Consider the following 8595-nt stretch of genomic DNA (forward strand, 5'->3'; position numbering starts at 1 on the left):
TCTTATTCCCCGTTTTGTTTGGTCCCCCTTTTTTGTCTTTGTACTGAAATTCGCTCATCGCTTCTTGTTTTGTGTCATATTTTTCTTCCTTCTTTCAAATCTCATTCCCTTTCTTCAGGTTTTCCGATGCCGTATCAATCTTCCCTTTATATCGCCCTCTTTTGTCTTTGTACCGAAATTCGCAAAATTTTTAATTTGCGTCACATTTTCCTTGTTCCTTCCTTGCTATATTACTTCACTCTTGGTTTTCTCCATCATCCTTTTTTTTTTCATTAGTTTCCCTTTTTTGTCTTTGTACTAAATTTCGCTCATTGTTTTTTGTTTTGTGCTATATAATACTTCTTCCATGTCTAATTTCTTCTCTACAGGTTTTCTTCCTTCTTCTTCACTTTTTTATAGTGATTTGCTTGTTATGTCTTTTTTGCCCGTCTGTTGTTATTCATTCTCAATAACCGGCACTAGCACGTCACTTTTTTCTCTTCCTGTAACCCTTTTCATGATATTTCACCTTTACAGCTTTACATAATCATTAATCTTGTTTATCCTAAGGTATTTTATTGTAGTTAGATTCCTTTATAAAGTTTACTCATTGTTTCTTGTTTTGTATTTGTATCATATTTTTCTTCGTTCTTTCAAGTCTTATTTCGTTTATTTAGATTCTCATATTCTGTATCATCTTCATTTTTCTTTAGTCACCTTTATTTTATTTAAAACTTAATTTCCTTCATTGCTTTTTGTTTTGTGCCTTATTTTCATTCTTCCTTCTATGTCTTATTTCTTCTTATCATATGTATTAAACCAATTTTCTGTTCTGGTCTCCTTTTTTTGATTTTTGGGTGATTTTACTTGCCTCGTCTTTTTGCCTGTCTGTTGTTATTCATCCATAATTGTTTTGCTATAGTTGTCATTATCGATACTATTCCCAGTTCTTATTACTTCGTTTTTCGTATTGTCTCTTTTTGTAACCCTTTACAATCTTCTTTCATCTCTACATCTTATATTTTGTTTCTTTACTGCTTTAAGAAAGTCAGTTAGAAAAAATATTTATAAACGAGGTAGAATATTCAAAAAACAAGTATTTTCTGGATGTGGCTATTTTTTCTTTTTATGAATTTTTCTCCATATTTCTTAACATTTTAAAAAGATTAAATGTATTTTGTTTTTTCATATTTATTTCTTCATAACATTCATTATAAGAATTTATATTACAAAATGTCACATTTCAAAATATGTAGGTGTACAAAAATTAAATCAGAAATATGTATGTATTTAAAAAAAATTATTTATATTATTATAGAAAAACAAAAGTATTCTTGTAAGATTTTTCCTACAAATTTTTTGTCAATTTTTTAACAAGAAAAATATGAAAAAAATGATTCTCTGACCAAAAAATCACAACGCGATAAATCTGACCATTTGGAGGTATTATTTCCATAACTTTGAAACCAATTATTATTAATTTATGTTTGCACTTCACTTTTTTCTAATTTTTTCCATTTTTACTAAGAATCATAACTAATGTGTAAAAAACTTGATCGAACTTTTATTTTTTTATTTTTCTAATATTACAAAAAAGTGAAGAAATTTGGATTCTATTCCACAATAATAAATTTTTACCTGGTTAATAAAAAAATTTGTATTTCTTAATCACAACACAAAAAATAATAAATTAATTTGATTTATATATTAGTAGTTTTATTTAACTCCAAGCCATACTACTAACACCTTAAGATTTCCATAATGTCCTCATCAATTAAATGCGTTGGAATATTATGGATATGGAGACATAAATCCTCCTTAGGAAGGTTACTAGGAGAAATTTTTGCATTTCTGTCTTTCGATGAGTGCAACCAACTCAGAAACTAAATCCCATGGTCCTATCTTCCTTCCTTTTCATAACTTTGAAAAAAAATTTTTTACCAAAATGGTATGCTTCTGCTCTTCATAGTCTAACCAAGACACTGGGTCAAGCTACAGAGTATAGATGTTGGAGATTTCTCCTCCAACAAGCCAAGACTTTCCATCCATCAGGAACTGGTAAGATGAGGAGTCAAACCTAGTATGGTGGCTTGAATTATGGAAATCCTGGATAGTCGCATTATCAATATCAATTTTGGTGATAACTGTAAAGCCGGATAACTGATTACCACAAAGCGACCTACCATGAGGATTAGTGGTCGATCTAACGCGGGTTATAGCAGTCTGCTGGTATGCCGAAGACCTGAAGATGATGTACGTCTACAAATAAACCTCCAACGAAGCGGAAGAAATAAATTCCAAAACCCTCCGAATGAACGGAGTCGAACTAGCCCTTAAGTCAGATTTTAAATATATAGCGGTGATCTTCGATCAGAAGCTGTTTTATACAACTGTTGCAGAATAGTCAGAGGAACTCAAAATGATGAAATGGATGTACAAATTTAACGTGCGACATATCACCAAGAACAATAACCAAAATTGAGGAAACAATTCTAGTTAAGCGATCATATCCCACGGCAGTCATTTTAGACTTACCCCCTTTGAAGATACTTAATAGGAAGTGAGGCAATAAAGGCATACAAATAAGAGAATATGTAAGGTGTCAATAGACGCAAAGTCTTCCAAACTATGCGTTACCAAAAACTTCACCATAAAAATAAGTCGACAACAACGGATAAATACTGAGATTGCGTTCCCATTATGTTTATTAGTATTTGACACTGATGGCTTGAAAATGGACTAGTAATGGAACACCACACTAGTATGGGAACGTACTCGATTCTATTTCTGTCAGACACTTGTCAATTGTCTTATCGTGTCAACAAGCTAAGATTCTAGTTTCTTATATTTTTTGTATTCTACTTGTGAAGTTTTGATTTAGTAACCACTGCATTTTATTAAATGCATAATAAGAACCTTCTACAGCAAAGATATTTTTCTACAAGCACTCGATTCTTATAAAATTGAGTGAAAACTACTAAAGGACTGTATCTTCTGAATCTTCGAAATTACTGAAAGCAAACAATAAAGTTACTTTTATGTGGATACCTGACTACACATCGAATTAACAAACTGTTCACCTGGTCGGGGACAATTCCTTTTATAGAACCACAACCAGGTTTCCCAAAAAGCCATCAAGTCATGGTCATTAAAATATTAGAAAACAAGAAGAAGTCAGATAATACATCAAAGAGATTTATTTATTATTTAACCAACTGGTTCTGGTCTGGAAAAGACCTTTCATTGAGAAGAGAAGCTAAGGAGAGTTACTGGTATACTCACTGGACACGGTTCGGTGGAATACCATCTGAATAACATTGGAGAAACTCCCAATATCTCTTGTTGTTTCTGCAAGGAACCAAAAGAAACTGCCTAACACCTTTGTGAGTGCGAGGCTATCCATAGACAAAAGCTATAGTACTAAGCTTCTTCAAGCCAGAAGTTTTAGTCCTTAGACACTTTAGAAAGTCGTTGCCACCTGACTGGTAAACAGTCCTGGGTACAGAATAGATCAGAGAGGAAGATTCACGGCCTTTACGTCGTAGCTCATCTTATCTAATATATTGCCGAAATCTAAATAAAACAATGAGAGTTCTATATGCAAAGAAAGATATTCAAAACTGTCCTAACTAATCGTTAGCAAATACTACGTACCTGACCCTTCGGCCCCTTTTACACTGAAACTTTGTAATTTCCAAAGTAAACAGATGCCAATCGTACGTCTTAGTTATCCCTTATGTACCTGCTTATTTTTTTTGAAACTCTTGGCCACTACACTGGGTGTATATTTGTGTCAAAGTACGTGATTAATCAAACAAATCACTCGTAATAAAAAAGGCTTTATTACCTAATAAAAGAACAATAAAATAAACACCAATACAATACAACATCTTACATAGAACTGGGAACTGACAATGCACGCATCGTGCGCATGAGCTTTTCCACACATATAAGAAATCATGCGCCCTCCCCACAACGTTACACATGCGCACAAATATAAATGTAGAACTCTCAACATTTCATATATGTCATACTTCTATATGGACAGTTTCGACTAAGGACGACGGAATGGTAACGATTTCTCTATTATCCGAGGTTCCAGCTCGGTTCTGCGCATACTTAAGCATGCGTAGTATAGGGAAAGTGTCTTGAACGAGTGTCGGCACCGTGACGTAGGGACGTTTTTTCCCATACCAACTGTCTATATAAGAGTATTACATATATGCAATAATTCGTCTAGTCTTTGTCAGCTTACAGTTGGTGCATTCCACAAAGCGTTCACGGCGCCTGAAATTCTCTTTTGAACGTTCGACATGGCGACTAAGATCGTGGACGCGGCTAGAACGTCACTCAAGACGTCATGACTAACTTTCACGACTATCCTTGTCAAGAGATGGGTCGAAGTGAACGTTGAAAGAATTGGCGGGATTTTCAAAACTTAATCAACGCATCCATTGCAGCCATCAGAAACTTTCTAATTATTTGATGAGGTATGGGATATTATAAGTATTTTTGAACCAAATCGTTTACTGGATATTTGGATTTTACTTTAATATTAATCGGAGAATTCCACTGACAAAATTCATTAACTTACAAATTATAACATAACCTCTTAAAGTCTTCGGTTTATATTTTCTGTTTTGTTAATACAACTGATAAAAGGTAACTACTGATCAAGACGTCTATGTGGAAATGCCATGCAAAGCAAAATATTTAGCTCCTTTCAGACATGTAGCACGTAAAATTTTTATATTTTCACATTGTCTGCACTCCTGTTAGCAAACAGCACTATTTCACTAGATTATGACAAGCTCTGCGATCTTAGCATTCCACGTGTAGAATTTCGATTGACCAATCATAATATTTGAAGTTCGTCGTAGATGGTCACTTGGTCTTATTAATTGGTCAGCGTTAGAACATTTTTTATGAAGTGCTAAAGTTTTTCAAGGTCATTGAGAAATTTTACCACCTCAGTCACGAAAAAAATAAAAAATTCCACATATACGCAATCGAGAAGCGACATATCGTAAGACCGAGGTATATTTGGACTTTATTTCCACTCGAATATATTTGACTGTCAAAAAGTTCGTGACAGACGACGGATCATGGATCTATGCATATGAACTCGAAACCAAACAACAATAGACTGTATGGACCAGCCAAATCTAACAAAAGTTGTTTTTTCGGAATAACTGGACATGTCGCCACCGTTCCTTTAGACTTTAGAGCAACGTTCAACGTTCAAACCAAAACTTTTTTAAACAATCAAAACATCGAATTGAAGGATCATCCGACGTACAGCATGTTTGGCATTCAATGATTTCTAAACGTTTTTCTACACCTGATGAAGCGGTCGGAATGGACAATTGGTTATTTTTATTTGTCTATTTTGAGTAGCAGCCCTCGTATACTAAATAGAATAATGATGACGCTACAAAAATATTCACTTTCGCGATACAGCGTAAAAAATCATCATCATCATCAAATTAATCTGAGTGTTAATAATTTTCCGTTAAAATCCACTTAAAAATCATATTGATCATCAAAAAAATGAAAGTAGGTATCGACATAAAGGACCACATGAGTGAAAAGGCCTCAAACAATGGCGAATCAGTTTCCGTGTCACTGCGTTCTAGACGAGAGCGCAAAGGGCTCCCTGGCGGCGTTTCGAGTACTCTTGTAGAAACTTCAGAGAATTTTCAGTTGGTAGGCCATTGTAAAGTTATGGTAATGTTCTTTATATATGGATTGATGCAGCGTATGTGTAGATTGCGTTCTCGAGTACTTTTCATACTGACTTTTGGCCCTTCTTAAATGTACTTCTCTACTTATTCTTTTCGTAAACGAAACAATACATTCTGATTGTATGGATCATTACAACTGTTTTAGATTTTTGAAAAAAAAAAAACAAAAATGTTACATACACTGAAAAAAAATTGTTTCTAAAAATAGAAGTTTTTGGAAACGACATTAAATCTTTTTAATATAATAATAATTTGAATTATTAACAATAAAGTAAAGTTGGAAGAAGTAAGTTACAAAGTAATTCGTACAACGTTGCCAAATAAAGGGTTTTCCAATAAGAGGTGTTATTTTAAACAGCCCGCTATTATGGTAAATGTCACTTTTGAAACTGTCATTTTTTGACATTTGACAAGTAGAAACTACGTCATTAATGAAAATGGAACGATACACGCTTGAACAACGCATTGAAATTATTAAAATTCACTATAAAAATGGTGAAAGTTTGGTAGAAACGATTCGTAAAACTAAAACATTTTTGGGTCGACGTGAAGCACCTTCTCGGACCGCAATACAGAAATTGGTGGAAAAATTTGAGCTGTTGGGACAAGTTAGTGATGTGAAGAATAAAAACCGTGCACGTCGCTCAAGAACAATTGAAAATATTGCTGCTGTAGTCCAAAGTGTTGAAGAAAACCCAGATTTGTCCATTACTAGTCGTTTTTTGGAATTCGCCATTCCACAAACGTCATTATACCGTATTTTGCATAAAGGCCTATAAAGTTCAGTTAACACAAGAACTCAAGCCGGCCGATCATCAACAACGTCGTATCTTTGCTGATTAGGTCCTTGAAATGCATGAAAACGATCTGGAATTTCATCGAAAAATCATCTTAACTGATGAGGCCCATTTCCACCTTGGTGGTTACGTCAATAAACAAAATTGTCGAAACTAGGGCTCGGAAAACCCAAGAGCTATTGTTGAAAATCCTCTCCATCCTCAACGCGTGACTGTTTGGTGCGGTTTATGGTCTGGTGGTGTCATTGGACTTTACTTTTTCGAAAATGAGGCTGGAGCAACAGTTACGGTGAATGGATTGCGCTATCTAGAGATGATTAATGATTAGAGATCTTGTGATTTAACACCTTGCGACTTTTTCCTTTGGGACCACGTGAAAGATAAGGTCTACGCCAACAGTCCAGCATCGATTCAAGACCTCAAAGATGGAATTCGTGAGGCTATCGAGGACATAGGGCAGTCGCTTTGCAATTTGGTTACGGAAAATTTCATGAAAAGGATATGATCCTGTAAGCGCAGTCGTGGCGGCCATTTGGCTGATGTTGTGTTCCATTATTAACGGCATACCTTCCTCTTTATAATGAAATTAACATCCGATCATTTATCTCAAAAAATCGCATTTTCCTTTGAATATCAAAATAACACTTCTTATTGGAAAACCCGCTATATTGCTGAATGATCAAGTAGAAAATTTATCTTTATTGTTATCAGTAAAATACGAGTAGAAGTACCTAGAGCTGGCAGTAGTTGCTTGAAAAATACCTCTGTATTAAAAAGTACATAATCTATACAACATATGTTTCAAATTTGAAGACGCCACGTTGTTTAGTATTTGTTTGGCAGCCACCAATAGTGAACGTATCCAGTGAATTGGTAAACATCGTTATTACCAGTAAAATATTGGGTAGCAGAGTTTAAACGAAGCCGTGAGACCTGCGAAGACAAGCATCGCGATGTTAAAGAAAATCCACGAAGCGCTACTAGATGATCGTCCACTGAAAGTTTGTAAGCCAGCAAACATAGTAGGCATTCAAAAAAGTGCGGTACATCCTATATTAGCTGAATATGTTGTCCGTTCGAACCACATATATCGTCCAGATCCATATCTTCAATTTCCAACCACAAAAAGTTGGTTGTCATCTCTCAATACCAAACACCATTCTCGATAGCTTCTTGGCGAATCTCATTTTCGCAGAAGTAGGTCTCCACGAGCTCATAAACGCCACAAACGGTCACTCTTTGTGGATTCATTTCCAATAGTTACTCGTGGACGTTGATTCACGGCAATTTTGTTTCTAAACAAATTCACTGAGGTGGAAATATCTCTTATAGTTGAAGAAAGTCATTGAAGGTTTGATTAAAAATTCGTATCAGTGAAGTCCGTGTGATGTTTAATTGTGGAGTAAAACAACGCGTCGAGGTTAACGGCTCTTCTGGGACACTATCACGAACAGCAGTAGAATGAACTGGGCGAGTATCTTCGCATCTTCCACAGTCCTAGTTAACCGAACTTTGCGTTCAATTCTTTAGATTTTGGATACATTCGGTAAATTAAGATGAAATGGATATAATTATCCAATAATCTCAATTTTTCAGTTAATAAAATGTCTAATAAAGTATGTGCAGTAAGGTGTACTACACATCGTTCTTTATAGTTGGACCACCATTTATCTTCTAAAAATTTGATAAAACAACGTGATATTTATTCAACGTGTTTCCGATCAAGTGATAGGTAACAATCGTGGGCGCGGTATTATAAGAAACTTATTCAAAGTCTCTCGGGAAAACAAAGAAAATTTAATTGGAAACAAGAAAAGCGAAAAAGGGTCGTCGAGTTTTCGAAACAATGGAAAAAGAACAGGAAGAAAAGTGAGGGCCGCAAAGCCGAGGGCGTTTTTTCCGTGACAGTACGGCAATTGGCAATTTGTCAGCAATTAAAACAAGACATCATTAAATCAACAACTCTGGATGGGCTTTGTTAGGTCACGTATGGGCCCTCGCAGAGTGGCTCTCCCCTTTTGTGCTCCCATCGCCCTCCTCTTTGCATGTTTTGATGATGTGGCAGGCTTGAATTG

Source organism: Diorhabda sublineata, chromosome 7 (genome assembly GCF_026230105.1).
Source record: "Diorhabda sublineata isolate icDioSubl1.1 chromosome 7, icDioSubl1.1, whole genome shotgun sequence".
NCBI lineage: Eukaryota > Metazoa > Arthropoda > Insecta > Coleoptera > Chrysomelidae > Diorhabda > Diorhabda sublineata.